Source organism: Tenrec ecaudatus, chromosome 3 (assembly GCF_050624435.1).
Source record: "Tenrec ecaudatus isolate mTenEca1 chromosome 3, mTenEca1.hap1, whole genome shotgun sequence".
In the NCBI taxonomy this organism is placed as follows: Eukaryota; Metazoa; Chordata; class Mammalia; order Afrosoricida; family Tenrecidae; genus Tenrec; species Tenrec ecaudatus.
In genome coordinates, this window is record NC_134532.1 from 21,994,587 (window position 1) to 22,012,590 (window position 18,004).

General features: G+C 42.2%; 1 pseudogene; it reads left to right on the forward strand.

Moving 5' to 3' along the window:
* Positions 1-707: 707 nt before the first annotated feature.
* LOC142443172 (thioredoxin pseudogene) lies at positions 708-1,047 on the forward strand (annotated as a pseudogene).
* The last annotated feature ends 16,957 nt before the right edge of the window (positions 1,048-18,004 follow it).

The window sequence follows — 18,004 nt, forward strand, 5'->3', positions numbered from 1 at the left end:
ATGTTCCTTTATTGTTAAAACACCTGTATAACACATTCTATTGTAGAGTCCATTTTATAATTTTACCCCATATTCTCTATAGTCATAAAATGTTCTTTTAAAGTTTCTCATGCGTTAAAATAATAAATAAGGTTTCTTGTAGAAATCGACATGTATTGAATTTTGTCCTTCACTATTGTTTCATCTTGCAGGTATACATATATTTTTTTTTTGCATGATGCCTTATACCTGGTCCCTTTGGCACCTCGTGATCGCACTGGCTGGTGTGCTTCTTCCATGTGGAATTTGTTGCTTCTGAGCAAGATGGCCACTTGTTCACCTTCAAGCCTTTAAGACCCCAGACACTATCTCTTTTGATAGCTGGGCACCATCAGCTTTCTTCACCACATTTGCTTGTTCACCTGCTTTGGCTTCAGCAGTTGTGTCGGGAGGGTGAGCATCGAGAGTTCCAATTTAATTAAAGAAATTATTCATGCATTGAGGGAGTGCTTGAGTAGAGGCCCAAGGTTGGAAAAATATCCTAAGGGAATTTGAGATTTTTTCATGCAACCCTCTGCCTCTCATAATAATTTGTATCTTGTAGATATTGTCTGATAATCATCAGCATGTATTCTCTATTAAGATATATATGTGAAGCTCAGTCCAATGCCTTGTCCTGTTTTGTTCCTCTTGTGACCCCGGTCACTCAACAAAGCCCAGTGGTCAAAATGGTGAAGCAGAGTGATAGCAAGGAGGATTCTCAGGCTGCGCTGAACAGTGCTGGAGAGAAGCTTGGTGTGATTCACTTCTCAGCCTCGTAGTGGGGGCCTTTCTGTCATTCCCTGTGTGCAAAGTCTGGCAATGCGGCCTGCCTTGAAGTTGATGAGGATGACTGCTAGGACGTCGCTTCTGAGTGCGAAGTCAAATGTATGCCAGCATTTCAGTTGTATAAAGGTGGGTGAATTTTCTGGTGCTAATAAGGAAAAACTTGAAGCTACCATGAATGAGTTAATTATGCTTCCTGAAAATGTAACTAGCCATCAGCTGTGTAAATCTTTTTGTATTTAAAAAAGGAATAATCAATTACCATCTGATTGTAAATGAAAATAAAATATTAATTCTACCCTTAAAAAAAACCAACATGATTATATATTTTCAACAAGATTCTGGAATGATTATTACTTTACTGCTTATTTAAAAAAGAAACACTCTAACATTTCAGTACTTATTGTACATACAGTCCCTGTACAAGAGAGGTTGTTGTTAGGTGTCACTAAGTTAGTTCCAAATCATAGTGACCCTATTACCACAGGGAGAAACACTGGCTTGCCTTAAACCGTCCTCATAATTGTTCTTATATTTGAGCCCGTTGTCTCACCTTTATCAATCTAAAAAGTTTCCTCTTGTTTGCTGCCCCTATACTTTGCCAAGCACCATGGTTGAAGTGATGTATCTCGTTTTTCCCTCCGGTTTGCAAATACACAAAACTCTAAGGTTTTACTTATATGGAATAAGAAAATGCATTTAAAAGAATAAAGTCAGAGCTGTTGTGTGAATTCTGACTCATAGAACCATAGAGAGCAGAGTAACAGCTCCTTGGGCTTTTGTTTTTTACATTTTATAGAACATGTTTCATCTTTACCACAGCAAGTAGTGTCCTTATAGACAATAGTCCAAAACTAGACAGGTGATGTAGTGGTTGATTTTCTCAGTCTCAGACATGTAGAAGCACCATATGGAAGTTAAAATGTACTGGAGTATCCAAGAGCTGAAGAACATATTCAGTTTGTTTTGTATACAACTGTGTCCATATGGTAGAAGTCTATTGTTAATTGTTTTATGTGGCCCTGAGCACAGCTGTGAGATTCTGGTTGTAAGAGAATGACATCTTGACCCACTATCACAGTGACTCAGGTGTCACCTTTTACCATGTGGATACTCAATGTCACAGACAGGTTGGTGCTTTTACCTCAGTGCTGTATGGGGTATGTGACTTTGATCATACATCTGATAATAATCTAGCCGTTTGTCAGGATAAGAATCTGGTGGGTCCCCCTCCCCCCCCACTAAGACCTATATATTGCATTATTTCCAATTCATCTGAATTCATTCCTGTATGGTCAGTGTTATTAAGAACAAACTTTCAAATATGTTGGTGGGAATTTAAGAACTACTGTTTTTGATGTCTGCCACATCCATATTAATTTCTGCCACATCCATATTTTCCTGAATAGCTATACTTAATGAAGTCTAAGTCCTGACTGAATTTTCACTTATGTGTTTCCCAATCACACCCATGACTATGCTTCTCCTATTCTGGGTCACGCTGCGACAGGGCGGAAGTGGCGGTGTCCTAGCCGGAAGTGAGGGTCATAGCGCGGTACCTACTTGCTGTGCACGGAACCTACTTGCTGTGCACGGAGTATGGAGCCAGAGAAGCGCCTGCATCCTGAGCTCTGTGTAGTCAGCGCGCCCACGTTGGGGTTGCGTTGGTGACCAGTTGGGGTGACCCTGCTGCACACAGCAGCCTGGCTGGGGGCTGTCCGAGAGACTGGTCCCATCCCCCTGTTTGGGGATTAGTTGGGATTCCTTGTGAGAATCCCTGTTTGAGAAAGGGGGATCCCAGACTGGTTTGGGGCGTCAGTGTTCCCGATTAGTCGCTTTGCAGGTCTCTCCTAGCCCCCCTACATTGTCTCCATACAGCGGTGCCTCCTCCCCGAGACTCCTGGAACATCTTCAGCTCAAAGGTGAGCCCCGGGTCCCTTTCTTCTCTCGCTACGTATTCCTGAACGTTATTCAGGAAGCGAGTGGCTGCAGCTGGTGCACAGAACGTTAGGGCTTCCTCCTGAGGTTTGCCCAGTGTTGTCATCTGTGCAGTAACTTTCTCAAGGAGCGGGTTGGGGGGAGAACCCGGTCTGGAAACACCCTGGCTCCTTGCCAGCCAGTAGGGCGTCTGCGGCGAGTACACCCAGCCTTGAGGGTGTTGAAGTGATATTCCAGCACACCCACCGCGCATTGAGACATGATTGGCATTCCCAGGTTGCTGGGCTAAGTCCTTCCAGGACTGGGGGCCTCAAGGGAGGTGACCCAGTTTGGTTGCTATCAGTCAACAGTCTGGCAGGTGGCAAGTGAAAGGAGAAAGAGATGGGCCCAGCTGTACAAAGATGGGGTTCAGTGAGCAGGAACTCAGCCAAAGTGAAGGCTAGTCTTTCTTTGGGAAAGTGTATAGGTCTCCATAGAAGAGCAAGATCCCTCCAGTAAGGAAGATCTCCCGGTCCCACATCCAGTCTTCAAAAATTGTGCCTGTTGTTTCTTTAATTTTTACCAAACCCTCTTTGTTTGTGTTTAGCAGTAGAAAGAAGCTAGAGGAAACGTTCCTCGTGGAGGACAGCCAGCTGGAGAGAAGGTTTCTTTAAGAGGAACAGGAGAAAATTGCCCTCAATAATTAATTGCTTTTCATGCAGAGAAAGTAGCCAGTAAAAGACATCCAGGCAGTTGAACTGGATCCACATTTCTGCAAATTTGTTAGTGTGGGGGAGTGTGGGAGCTGCTCCTGCTTATTGCCTACAGGGAAATTTCCGTTTCTGTTGCCTCTGAAGAAGTTTCTGGTAGCTTGTCCTATGTTTAGATGTATGCAGACTCCATTTTAACTGTGTATTCCCTCCTGGAGTAATTTTATCTCTATTTTAATAAAAATTCCCTGAGTGTGTTGCTTGGTTTGGGGGCTTCTTTTGGGTTTGGTTTTTGAATAAGCGGTTTTAGAAAAAGTTCCAGCTTTAACAAAGCCATGACCCAGATCCGGGAGGCCATAGAGTTGCTCAAGGAAATCATCCAGGTGCAGCGTGGCTCTGCCAGTGAGAGACGGAGGGACTGGCCCTGGTGCCCCACACCACTCCCTGAATATGTGCTCACATGACAAGAGGCAGCACTCCCCTCCAAACTCACTGCCAGCGATTCTGACCCAGGGACCCTATGGACAGCGTAAAACTGCCTCTGAGGGTTTCCCAGACTGTAACTCTTCAAAGGAGTAGAAAGCTTCATCTTTTTCCAGCCAGTGGTTTCCAGCTGATGGCTCTTTGGTTAGAAGCCCAGCATGCAACCCACCAGACTACCAGGATGCCTGCTCTTTACTGTAGTCTTAATTCTCCACCTCCCAATCTAGCGGGTCTAGGAAAGCCAAGCCACATGGGAATCCCTACAGGCCCCTGGCCAGGGGGAAGTTCTGCTCCAGTCCCTGCCTGAGTCTGGAGGGTGATTCATGTACAGAGACCTGCTCTTGTTCATTCCGTGAAGGTTCACACTGTACTTTCAAGATGCCAGCTCCTGTGTAGAGACCAAAGCCCTCCAACATGTCTGTGTAGGCTGACAGGTCCCTACAGTGAGAATTCTACAGCTACAGATCAAATTCTAGTCTTCTATTCATTAGCTGATTTCCTTGGGAAAGTCTTTGAGCCTCCTTGGGCCTCTAGTGGTTGGTCTTTAACGTGAGCCTGATGTTTGCATCGAGGGTTAAGTGACTCAGTGCAGGTCTGGCGTGCAGTCTGTGGCTGCTGCTGTGATCTGTGCTTCCGAGAGACCCAGAGGTGTGCACACACATCCTAATGATGCTGGGCTGAGTGGAAATCAAGGTCATGGGGCCCTCCAGCTGAGGATGAAGGTGCAGGAACATTGCTGGGGCCTGTCCTCCCTTTCAAATGCCTCAGGGGCACAGGCATTTGAAAGGACAAGAAGAAGGAGCTGTACACAGGCCAGCCAGGTCCTGGTGCTAACCGGGCTCCAATAACTCCTATCAGGCTTCCTGATGAGGAAAGAGAACCTTTGTGGGGAGTTGAGTGGAGCAGTGACGTGGTCAGGGCAATATTAGGTACGTCACTGGGGCTTCAGTGTGAAGCCTGGTAGAGGGACTTAGAAAAGGGTGCAGGTGTGGATGCAGCCAGAGCAGGTAAGAGGTTGTTGGGATAGTTCAAGAATGTGGTGTGGCCATGGCCAAGGGAATGGAGTGGGGGCTGATGGGAGATACTGGGGCCATTTTGGGTTGGGGGCAGATGGTGGGAGGTGCTGGCAGGATTTGGTAGCATATAGGGTGAAAGAATGAAGCTGACACTCAACTTTGTGATGTGGGCATCGGAACAGATCAGACCGAGGGGACAGTTTTAGGGTTGGGAAGATAATGGAGTCCAGCTTGGAGACCAGGATGTGGATCAGGAGGCAGGATGTGGGCATCTTATGCAGGCATTTGTGTTGCTTACCTGAGCAAGGGCCCCAGGAATAGCTTGCTAAGTTGACTGGCTGGGTCTTTTCCCTCCATGTTGCAGCAAGCTTTCCCAAATGACGAAGCAGCCGGATTGCGACCTGGAGAAAATTGAGAACAAAGATCCTACCGTAGCCATGCTTCCCAATTACCTCTCATTCCTGCAAGGTGGGGCTGGCTGCAAGGGGGTGTGGATTTTTGGGGATAGGGAGTGTGGGGGGCCTTTGCTGGCTCCTGGGCAACTACAGGTGTTGGCAGCTCTGCTTTTGAGTGAGCATGGGGCCTGGGGAACACTGGTCACCCCAGTGGACCATGTCATTCCAGCTTTCAGGAAGGCCTTGGTCCTGGTCAGGCAGGTGCAAGAACAGGCCAGCAAACAAATCAGCAGCAAAAATTAGCCCCAGCGATGACTGCAAATAAAATTGAAAATAATGGAAGTTTCCCACCAACTTCTTGAAGCCCCCTTGTATCTCCATCACACAACGTTTGCCTGTTTATTATTTCCAGGTTTTAGCCTATTGACAGCAATTACAAGAATCTGCTTGCAAGCTAACATTCCATGATCCATGTAGTTTTTCCCTCACCCCTTCCCTCCACCCCGCAATTTCTCTATCCTGACCCTAGTAACTATTAATAAACTTTGATATCTAAACATTTGCCTTTTCTTGTCTTTTTATATACGTGAAGTCATACAATATGTGTCCTTTTGTGATTGGCTTGTTTCATTCAGCATGTCTTCAAGCTCTGCCCTTATTGTATCCAGATTTCATTTCTTCTACTGGCACAGCAGTACTTGTATTTACATTTTGTTTGTATGTTCATCTGTTGAACATTTATCTTATTGGAGCTGTTTGGTTATTGCTGACATTTCTGAAATGAACAATGGTATCCCCATCCCTCTATGAGGATCTGCTTTCAAGTCTTTTGGGTCTATACACAATCAGAGTGGATGTCACTGTTCATCTGTCAGTTGGTCAGAATGTGGTGGTCTGTGTCATGCTGGAAACTATGCCAGCTGCTTTTTCAAATCCCAAACATGGTAGTCAGGCTTCAGAGTTTTCAGACTCACACAGACTAAGGTTGAGAGGCAGACCGCCTCTGAAACATTAGCTACTGAAAACAATATGAATAGCAGCAGATCATCATCTGATGCAGTGCCAGAAGATGATCCCTCAGGTAGGACGACACTCAAACTAGGATGAGGGAAGAGTTGCCACCTCAAAAGATAGGTCCTCAGAGATCCTCAAGTTGGCGCCAACTCATAGTCACCCTGTGTACAAAACACTGGTCATTTCTGTGCCACCCCTGCCCTTGTGTTTGAGCCCATGTGACAGCCACTGTTATGCAGGACCTTCCTCTTTTTCAATGATCCTCCATTTTACCTAGTGTGATAACCTTTTCCAGTAACAGGACTCTCCTGATGACATGTCTAGATACGTGAGACTAAGGCTTACCATCCTCACGTCTTAGGAGTATTCTGGCTGTTCTTCCTCCAAGTTGGATATGGTTTATTCTTCTAACAGGTCACTTCCAATATTCTAAGTAGAGTTGACCTTAATGATCTTGTCAGCAGTTCTCAACCTGTGGGTCATGACCCCTTTGGGGGTTGAATGACCCTTTCACGGGGATTGAACCACCCTTTCACAAGGGTTGCCCAATTCATAACTAGCAAAATTACAGTCATGAAGTAGCAATGAAATTCATTTTATGGTTGGGGTGGGTCAGCACAACATCAGGGACTGTTTTAAGGGTCACGACATTAGGAAGGTTGAGAACCACTGATTGAGATGAAGCAAGTCTTTTCATGACCTTCCTTGGGTAATATGGCATAACTCAAACTGAGAAGAAACCATTGAAACATCCATTAATCATGATGTGGTATATACAAAATATGAGTCTTGGAAAATTAGAAGTCATTAAAAATGGATTTGCACAGGCCATTTTGAATCATGCAGTCATATGATTTACTATGCTAGGAAATAAGAATTGAAGAGGAATGACATTGTTTTTTTAATCTGCCTTTGGTTCCCCTTAGAGACATCTTTGTGAATTAATGGTGGAGAATCTTATTAATCATAACCTTGGAGCTTAAGACTCTTCCATTAATAGTGTCATTGATTAGAGCCTAATACCAATTTTTAAGACATTCTTGAGGGATGGATATTGGACCAGTATAGCCTAGCTGCACATTACAATAACTGAGTTATTTACCTGTACAGAATTAATCTTTACATGACTGGAAGCTATTTACACAAACAATGGGGTTGGTCATCAGGCAAAATTTATAATAATGTTCACTGACAATGTAAATCACAGGTCTGCCAGAATAATATATATCTTAATAGATCAAGTAAGATATTAATGTACTAAGTCAATCTTAGTACATGTTCTAAACCAGCGGTCAATATATGGTGCTGTGTCTCCAATATCCAGAATTCATGGGTCCAGGAACCAAATGGTGGAAGCTGGAATGGCACCACTCACTATTATTCCTAGTGATCCACTTGCAGCATTTTTGCTTCCTGTCCCAGCAACCCTGTGCTCCTCAGGCCTGGAGGTCCTGGTCCCGAGGGAAGGAACTCTCCCACCTGGAAACACAGCATGAACTGGCAGCTTATAATGTCCCCTGGCCACTTTGGGCTTCTCAGGCCTTTGGATCAACAGGTCAGGAAGGGGTGTAGCTGTACTAAGTGTTGTGATTGATCCTGATTACCAAGGAGAAATTGGACTGGTACTACATAATGGAGGTAAAGAAGAATATGTCTGGAATCCAGGAGATCCCATAGGCTGACTCTTAGTGTTACGATGCCCTGTAATTAAAGTAAATGGTAAATTATAGCAACCCAATCCTGACAGGAATTATAATGACCCAGACCCCTCAAGAATGAAGGCCTGGGTCACTCCACCAGGCAAAAAAACTGCAACCAGCTGAGGTGCTTGCTGAGAGCAAAGGTAACACAGAATTGGTAGTAGTAGAAGGTAGTTCTACCTATCAATTACGACCACGTGATCAATTGCAAAAGCGAGGTTTGTAATTGTCAATGTATTTTCTTTTTATATGCTTATTGCATATCTTTCCTTTGTTCAGGTATGATATATCAGATACAATTGGACTTAGTGTGTTTTTATTTACATATATGATAGATGATTGATGATAAGTATAAGTGTGTTTTCATCAATGTCTGGAAAGGTTGCCAAGGGGTGGATTGCGATAGTTTATTGTGCCAGCCTGGCTGATAAACTCAAGTGAGATTAATTGAAGGCTGGAGAGATAAGTGGCTCCCTCGGTGAGCCTCGCCTTTCTTGTCTCTTCCTCTTTGATCAATGGACCAGTGTGCGGCTGCCATGCTTGTTCTGTGCCTCAATTTAGAGGCTACACTACCTGTGGGACGCATAGCCAGTGGACTGTGTCACTGTAAGTTGAGGTCCCTTTAAGCCCACATGATTGGAATGTACATCTCTAGAGCTGGGGACCGAAAGTTGGTGACAGTTAGTGACCTGTCTTGCTGTTTGCTGCCTGGGGATATACAACCCAGCTCTACAGAGGTGGAACTGGCAGCCCTCAAGACTTAAAGGACTGCTAGTGTCTACCAACACTCTCAGGGGAGTGAGTTGCACTGAGTCATTTGTATTGCTTTATAATTTAACTGTTCATTTCTTATGTCATATATCTATCTATCTGTATATAATTTAATAGTTCATTTCTTGTGTTATATATCTATCTTTATAAATATATATAGAAAATTAATAGCAATCTGGTTTTGTCTCTCTAGAGAACCCTGTCTAGCACAACATTTAATACATATTCTTTACATATAATATTCAATGTTAGAGTAAATCGGATGTTTTTAAGATATAAATAACCTCAAGCCCCATTAAAGATAAACAACTTTTTTCACAAGACATTTAATTTAAGGAAGTTATATGTTATAAAGGAAGTTATTTACCAGACCGCACTCCACCACTGTCCGTAACTCTTGGCATGGTTGGCGAAAGTAATCCAACTGAATCATGCTCATCCATGCCGCTGAAACCCATGCTGAGCTCTTCATAAAACTTTAGCACCGCCCATGCCCTTAGATAAAATATCTATTGTGTGTTAAGAAATGACTGCTGTTTCCAAGAGCCCAAGTAGAAAGAAAGTGTTTTGGAAATGATGATGGCAACATATGTACAAATGTGCTTGATACAATTGATGTATGGATTTTTATGAGCGCTGTTAAGAGTCCCCAATAGAACTCTATGATGCTCACTCTCCCGACACAACAGCTGGAGCCAACATGGGTGAACAAGTACATGTGGTGAAGAAAGCTGATGGTGCCCGGCTATCAAAAGAGATAGTGACTGGGGTCTTAAAGGCTTGAAGATAAACAAGCGGCCATCTAGCTCAGAAGCAACAAAGTCCACATGGAAGAACACACCAGCCTGTGTGATCGAGTGGTCCCAAAGGGATCAGTTACCAGGCATCAAAGAACAAAAAATCATATCATTGACTGCACACCTCCATGATAGGATCACTGAAGACAAATGGGTGCATAAACAAATGTGGTGAAGAAAGCTGATGGTGCCCGGCTATCAAAAGAGATAGTGTCTGGGGTCTTAAAGGCTTGAAGGTGAACAAGCGGCCATCTCGCTCAGAAACAAATAAGCCCACATGGAAGAAGCACACCGGCCAGTGCGATCACGAGGTGCCCAAGGGACCAGATATAAGGCATCATGCAAAAAAAAAAAAGATATAAGTGTGTGTATGTATGCGTATTTATGTGTATATGTATATATGTATGTGTATATATATATTATATTAAATGAAGGGGGAAGTGCAGAGTGGAGACCCAAGGCCCAAGTGTCGGCCAATGGAGATCCCCTCATAGAGGGGCTTAGGAGAGGAGATGGGTTAATTAGGGTGTGAGGTAGTATCGATGAAGAACACAGCTTTCCCCCAGATCCTGGATGCTTCCTCCCCCCAACTACCATGATCCGAATTCTACCTTGCAGGGCTGGATAGGACAGAGGCTGTACACTGGTACATAGGAGGGTTGGAGATACAGGGAATCCAGGGTGGATGATACCTCCAGGACCAAGGGAGTGAGGGACGATGCTGGGAGAGTGGAGGGTGAGTGGGTTGGAAAGGGGGAACTGATTACAAGGAGCCACATGTGACCTCTTCCCTGGGAGAGGGACAGCAGAGAAGGGGGGAAGGGAGACCCCGAATAGGGCAAGATATGACAAAATAACGAGGTATAAATTACCAAGGGCATATGAGGGAGGGGGGAAAAGGGAGGGAGGGGGGGAAAAAAGGAGGACCTGATGCAAGGGGCTTAGGTGAAGAGCAAATGCCTTGAGAGTGATTGGGACAGGGAGTGTATGGGTGTGCTTTGTACAATTGATGTATGTATATGTATGGATTGTGGTAAGAGTTGTTGGAGTCCCTAATAAAATGTAAAAGAAGAAAAAAAAAAAGAGTCCCCAATAAAATGTTTTTTTTAATTTTTAAAGAAATAAACAAAACAAAAAACTGAAAGAAATAAAAAGAAATGACTACGGTTGAGGGAGTCCATTAAAGGCCCAATCATAATATGCACAGCAGAGTGTGGTAGCCAGAGAAACTTCTTTAGAAGTGGATAACAAGGGACAGAAGGACATGAGCAGCAAATCCTAGAGGTCACTTTGTCAATGCAGAGACAACCTTAACTAGGGAACAAGCACAAAGGGGTGTTTATTTTCTCTTCTCTGCAGCTCTTGTGTTTAAGGATGCCCAATGGTAAAGCCTTTGTAAAAGACTACAACTTGCACTCAAGGAATGGCTAAGGGTAGGTAGATAGGTGATGCCAAGAGCCAGGGTGAGGGCAAAAGCTTAAAATTACATGAGATGGATCAAGGAAAGATATGCCTTATCCATTATGTCATCTGGGCCTAGAGCAAGGGTTTCAATTTCTCCAAGTAATGCTGACTGATGATAAATAACACAAACTGTGGGAGAGGGCTTATCGATTTGGGTTAGGATGTCCATAGTCTTGGACTTCTAGGGAGGGGGAAGAAAGCTAGTGTGGAGGCATGAGCTTGTAAAATATGTTCCATCAGGAAGACTGGAGGGGTAGGAAGCCAAAATGAGTGCAGAGGGAAGAGGCTATGCTGTGATAAAGTAGGCAGCATTAGCCTGAGTGGCTACTTGGATATCATTGGCATTGCCCTCTTGAAAGCCCCAGAGAGTTTCTAAGGCAAGGTCCTGTGAAGTGGCCGTTATTTGACAGGGGTGTAGATTAGTGCCCCTATAAAACTAATCTGCAAGTCAGGCTACTAGAAAAATACACACTTTATTTTTGACTGTCTCCTGCCCAGTCATCATGAATATCTGAAATGTAAGACTCACCATTTCCCTAGGTCTTAAGTCCAGGTTTCACTCTTCGAGCTCTGAGGCAGGTGGGTTGAAGAACAAGGTTGGATACCAGGCCCCTCCTTGATCAAAGTTCTTAATCTAAGCTTGAGTAAATGTTAACTCCTTCCAGAAAAATGGTTAGCTTATGGGCAAAAAATGAAGAAAAAAAACCCAAAAACCTTGAATGGTGAACGTAACCATCAAGAGATCAATACATATATTGCATTGGATAAATCTGCTGAAGAATGTCTCTTTAGAGTGATGAAAAGCAAAGATATTACTTAGAAGACTGGGTTCATTTGACCCAAACATGCTATTGTCTATGGCTTCATATGCATTTGAAAGATGGACACTGAATAAGGAAGGCTGAAGAAGATTCACTATGTTTGAATTGTAGTGCTGGCCAACAATATCCCAAGTACCATGGACATTCAAAGTACACATGAGTCTGCCTTGGCAGAAGTAATGTCCGAGTGCTACTGGAGGTAAGGATGGTGAGTGTTCAAATTATGTACTTTGGACATGTTATCAAAGAGAACAGTCCCGGGAGTAGGACATTATGTTTGGTAAAGAAGAGAGGCATTGAAAAATAGGAATTCCTCTACTAAATGGATTAACAAAGTGACTGCCCCAATGGGTTCATCCTAAATTGTGAGGATGGCACAGGAGAGTGCAGTGTTTTGTTCTGTTGTGCACTCTGTCCCTGTGAGATGGAATTAACTCAATGACAGCTAACATAACAACAGCCTCAGAAACCACTAATAAGCACCCAAGACATAGAAAAAAACATGCTAGTATATTAGTTGTGTTTACAAAAGTTATTATTTCACTTATGTAAAGGGGGAAGTAGTTACTTTTGTTTGATTTTTAAAAAATAGAACAAACAAGGTGATGACAAAAGCATTGAGGAATTCCTACCCCTCGGAAAACTATTCTTTTGGAGGTGAGCTGAAGAAGATTCTTTAAAGTCCACACAGGATGCCTTATGGCACAGTATTTTCACGAACATGGACTCTAGTGTAAGGGCAGCACACAGTCACTCAGTCGTGAGCAGCTATTTATCTTTGAAGGGAAGCATGAATCATATAGGCCTCTACACTGAGGGGTCACCTGGAATATCAGAGCAAGGGATTGATGATACTTAAGTGGGTTTCAGCCCATTTAGAAAGTCTATAATCAATTGAATCAATAAAATTTCATGAGAAGTTTCTAGCCTAACTGTAAGATAGATGAAAACTGAAGATTCTGGCAGCCAAAAACCAGAGTACTTACATAGGATGAATAAACACCTTTTTGCTGTTTAAGTTCAAGTTATTGGGTTCAAGCACAACAATAATTTTGGAAGATAACTCTTTCTATGAGAACAGAAATAAACCTAACACCAATGTCAGAAAATGATACTTTAAGAAAACTGTAGACTAATATTGATAATGAGGCTGCTTGAATGAGTTCTTTCAAAAATTGAAAACTGAGTCAGACAAATTATGTAACTAAGTATACATCATGATTAATTGTAATGTATCCCATTCCCATAATTGATTTAACACAAGAAAATAAGTACTCAAATACACCTGTTGATGGAAAAAAAGAATCAATTATCTAAATAGACACAGAATATATACTATACAAAATCAAAGGTGTTTCACGGAGGCACAGGGAATCCAGGGTGGATGATACCTTCAGGACCAGGGGTGTGAGGGGCGGTGCTGGGAGAGTGGAGGGTGAGTGGGTTGGAAAAGGGGAACTGATTACAAGGATCCGTATGTGACCTCCTCCCTGGGAGATGGACGGCAGAGAAGGGGGGGAAGGGAGACTCCGGATAGGGCAAGATATGACAAAATAACAATGTATAAATTACCAGGGGCACATGGGGGAGGGGGGAGTGGGGAGGGAGGGAAAAAAAAAGAGGGCCTGATGCAAAGGGCTTAAGTGGAGAGCAAATGCTTTGAGAATGATTGGGGCAGGGAATGTGCGGATGTGCTTTGTACAATTGATGTATGTATATGTATGGATTGTGATAAGAGTTGTATGAGCCCCTAATAAAATGTAAAAAAAGAAATGAAAAAAAAAAGATAAGGGCAAAGAATGTACAGATGTGCTTTATACAATTGATGTATGCATATGTATGGATTGTGATAAGAGTTGTATGAGCCCCTAATAAAATGTTTAAAAAAAAACAGTTACAAATCGCACATGAAACAGGTATAACCCAATATATTAATATACATTCATGAGAACAACAACAAACATTGCAAATGTCAGGCTTAGTAGAAAGACAAAAGCATTACCCCACCTCAGAAACAGGCAAAACATACATATTCATTTTCACCACTCAATAAAAAATTGTACTGTCTGTACTAGCTAAACAAACTTGAAAAAGATTTTTTTAAAGGGAGAAAAACTACCCCAAAGTAAAAATTCTTTGCTCATCAAAAATTAATGATTTCATACATAAAAGATTCCAAATAGGCCATAAATACTATAGTTAATAAATGTAAGAAAAAAAAGTTGTAGACTGCATTTGAACACACAGAATGAATTTTGATACTTAAATCCCTAACTGTTAACTGCTAATCACCAACTTCCAAACCATTAACCCTTACATATTAACAAACTAGCATCTTTACAAATCACTGATACGTCCTAAAGCACGGCACACCTAACCACCTGAAAAGCCCCTTAGCATACAGAACTTCTATGAACACCCTCAGTATTCCCTGCTACCCACAGCAAATTCAACATGCTTCACAAATCCTATGACCATACACTCTAAATCTAGTCTAATGCATGTAAGCCATATCTTTAAATTGGCATCACAACTTTGAATATATTCTAGAATCTTAATTCTAACTTTATAACCCTTAATCTGAAATTCAGAAACCAAAGCCTCAAATTTCTAATCTTAAAGCCATGACTCTACATCATTACAATTTAACACATATGCTCCTAATCAACTCAAAACATTATCTTTTAAACACTACATTTTCTAATGATAAGACCCTTTAATCTGGCTTGACTCATGACACTTAACTCCTAATTCTATCCCTTGAGTCTTTTTCTTGAACTGGAAACATTGATTAATCCCAGAACCTAGATTCTTATCTTAACTACAGACTGATTCTAACAATGCTACATTTTCAAGTTCGTGAATCCTATGGAACGTCCTATCTAGGAAAACACATTTGCATATGTTGATTAAATTTTTGTTCTCCCCCATTTTGACACTTGATAGTGTACCTGATCTTTTACATGGCTGCAAAATATCACAGTTCTAGCTGCCTACGCGCTCATCATCCCTCACCCTAAACCTCAATTCCTTCTCTCACATGACTTGCACTAGGGGGGAAATGGATGAACTACAGGAACAGGAAAACAGGAGGGCAAGCAGTGATGTGTACACACTGCTCATATGCGAACTATTTTACTTAGTTTTTTTTCCTTTACCCCTAATTCAGTAAATTCACCTAATCCATGGTTCTTTTTTTCCAGTTTATATTACTAAGTGTGTTCATATGCTTAAAAACTTTGTAAAAAATATGTACAAGGGAGGAGCCAGCTAGGGTGCAATATAGCACTGATGTAACATACAACATTCCTCTAGTCCTTTAATGCTTCCTTCCCCCAACTATCATGACCCCAATTCTACCTCACAAATCTGGCATGTATACTGGTCCAGATAAGAGCTCTTGACACAGGGAATCCAGGATAGGTAACCCCCTCAGGAACAATAATGGGAGTAGCTACACTACAGGGGTAGGAGGCAGGTGAGGGGGAAAAGGGTAAACCGATCACAATAGATATATAATCCCCTCTTGGGGGATGAACAACAGAAACGTGGGTGAAGGGAGACAGTGGATAGTGTAAGCTATGAAAAAATAGTACTTTGTAAATTATCAAGACTTCATGAGGGAGGGAGGAAGGATGGGGAAATAATGAAGAGCTGATACCAAGGGTTCAAGTAGAAAGAAAATGATTTGGAAATGATGACAACATATATACAAATGCGCTAGACAAAATGGATGTATGGATTGTTATAAGTGTAAGAGCCTCCAATAAAGTGAATTTTTAAAATGTCATGTTTCCAAACCATCTAAAAATTCAATTCACATTCAAACAAGAAGCCAGCATATATTTTTATAACTCGACAAACTGATTCTACAATGAAAGAATAAAGATTTCAAACAGTTTTATGAAAATTATATGTATATATGCATGCTAGCCTCAGCAGGGGTTAAGGGCATCCAGTTAATTGGGGAAATGTTTATGAGAGAAAGTGCAGAGAAGACCATAGAAACTGGAATCACTCCGTTAAGATGCAAGTCTTCTTACCCTGAGTAAAGTAACACAAAAAAAAAAAAGAGAGGTAGGAGGAACTTTCTTTTATATCAGTGGAACCCTCCAAATGTTCAGGAAATTTACCAGGCTACCTGAATACAAACTCACCCATTAGAGAACCGCCTCACTTCTCATAAGCATGTCTATGCTTCGTTTACAGAATCTGCTCTTCTTGGCCTTGGCTTGTGCTAGCCCTCAGAACACCAGTCTTCTGCAAAAACTAAGCAGCGGAATTCAGAAGCAATGTTTCTTCCATGTCTCATTATGCTCATTGTGGTTGAAATGGAATTATACTCTCAGATTTGATTATGTTGCTATATTTTATAGATTAAAACATGTTCATATTTTTCTGGTAACATAAATAGATACATAGGATGTCTTTTGTACTGGAGTAGATCGAAAGAAATCATTCCTCATTAGCGGCATTCTCATATGTAATAATTTCTAACTTTGTTTCCAAACAATATCCTGCTCTTGTTTGCTTGGGATTTTCATGTCATTTCCTGAAGACTGTCTCAATTTTCTCTTTGTAGTATTTTTTTAAATCATTTTATTGGGGCTCATACAACTAATCACAATCTGCACATACAACAATTGAGTAAAACACACTTATACATTCCTTGCTCTCATCATTCTCAAACTCGTTTTCCACTTGGGACCCTGGAATCAGTTCTTCATTTCCCTCCCCTGCCTCCCTCATGAAGCCTTGATAATTTATAAATTATTATTGTATCTTATCTTACACTGCCCAGTGTCTCCCTTCACCTACTTTTTTGTTGCCCATCCCCCAGGGAGAAGGTTATATGTAGATCCTTGTGATAGGTTTCCCCTTTCTACCGCCCCTTCCCTCCTGGAATTGAAATTTTCACCACTGGTCTTGAGGGGTTCATCTGTCCTGGTTTCCCTGTGTTTCCAGTTCCCATCTGCACCACTGTACATCCTCTGGTCTAACCAGGCTTACAAGGCAGAATTGGGATCATGATAGTTGGAGGGGAGGAAGCGTTTAAGAACTAGAGAAAGGAAAAAAAAAAAAGAACTAGAGAAAGGTTGTGTTTCATTATTGCTACACTGAACACTGAGTGACTAATCTCCTCCCCACTACCCTTCTGCAAGGGATGTCCAGTTGTCTACAAATGGGCATTGGGTCCCCATCACACGCTCCCCTCATTCATGATGATATGAATCCCGCCCCCTCAACTTTGGTGCTTGATACCTGGTCCCTATGACTCTTCATGATCACACATGCTGGTGTGCTGCTTCTATGTGGGCTTTGTTGCTTTTGGGCTAGATGGCCACTTGTTTACTTTCAAGCCTTTAAGACCCCAGATGCTATATCTCTCGATACTTGGGCACCATCAGCCTTCTTCACCACACTTACTTATGCACACATTTGTCTTCAACGTTTATATGGGGAAGGTGATCACACAATGATGGTTTTTGTTTCTTGGTGTCTGCTACCTGATCCCTTCAATACCTCGCAATCACACAGGCTTGTGTGCTTCTTATCTGTGGGCTTTGTTGCTTCTGAGCTTGTTTGCCTTCAAGTCTTTAAGAGCCCACACTATATCTTTTGATAGCTAGACACCATCAGCTTTCTTCACCATGTTTGCTTATGCACACGTTTGTCTTTAGTGATCATGTAGGGAAGGTGGGTATCACGGAATGACAGTTTACCTGAGAAAAGTGCTCTTGTATTAAGGGAATGTGTATGAGGAGGCCCAATGTCCACCTGTTACCCTACTACTAAAGCTATAATTATATGCAAATAGGTCTATTTCCCCCATAATCATAAATATATTTACATATGTACATGTCTGTATTTAGGCCTGTAAGTATGCCCTTTGCCTCCTACTCCTTTCCTCTATTTCCTATGCTTTCCTCCTGTCCCAATACCACGTTCATCCTTCATTCTGGTTTCAGTAATTCCTCTCACTTACATTGTTCCTGGTCACTCCCTACCAGTCCTCTCATCCCTCTCTGCCACTGGCTTTGAACCACTTGTTTTTCTCTTGTGCCTGGGTTGGACAATAACTCCTCCCTTCCCCCACCTCCAATGCTCTCAT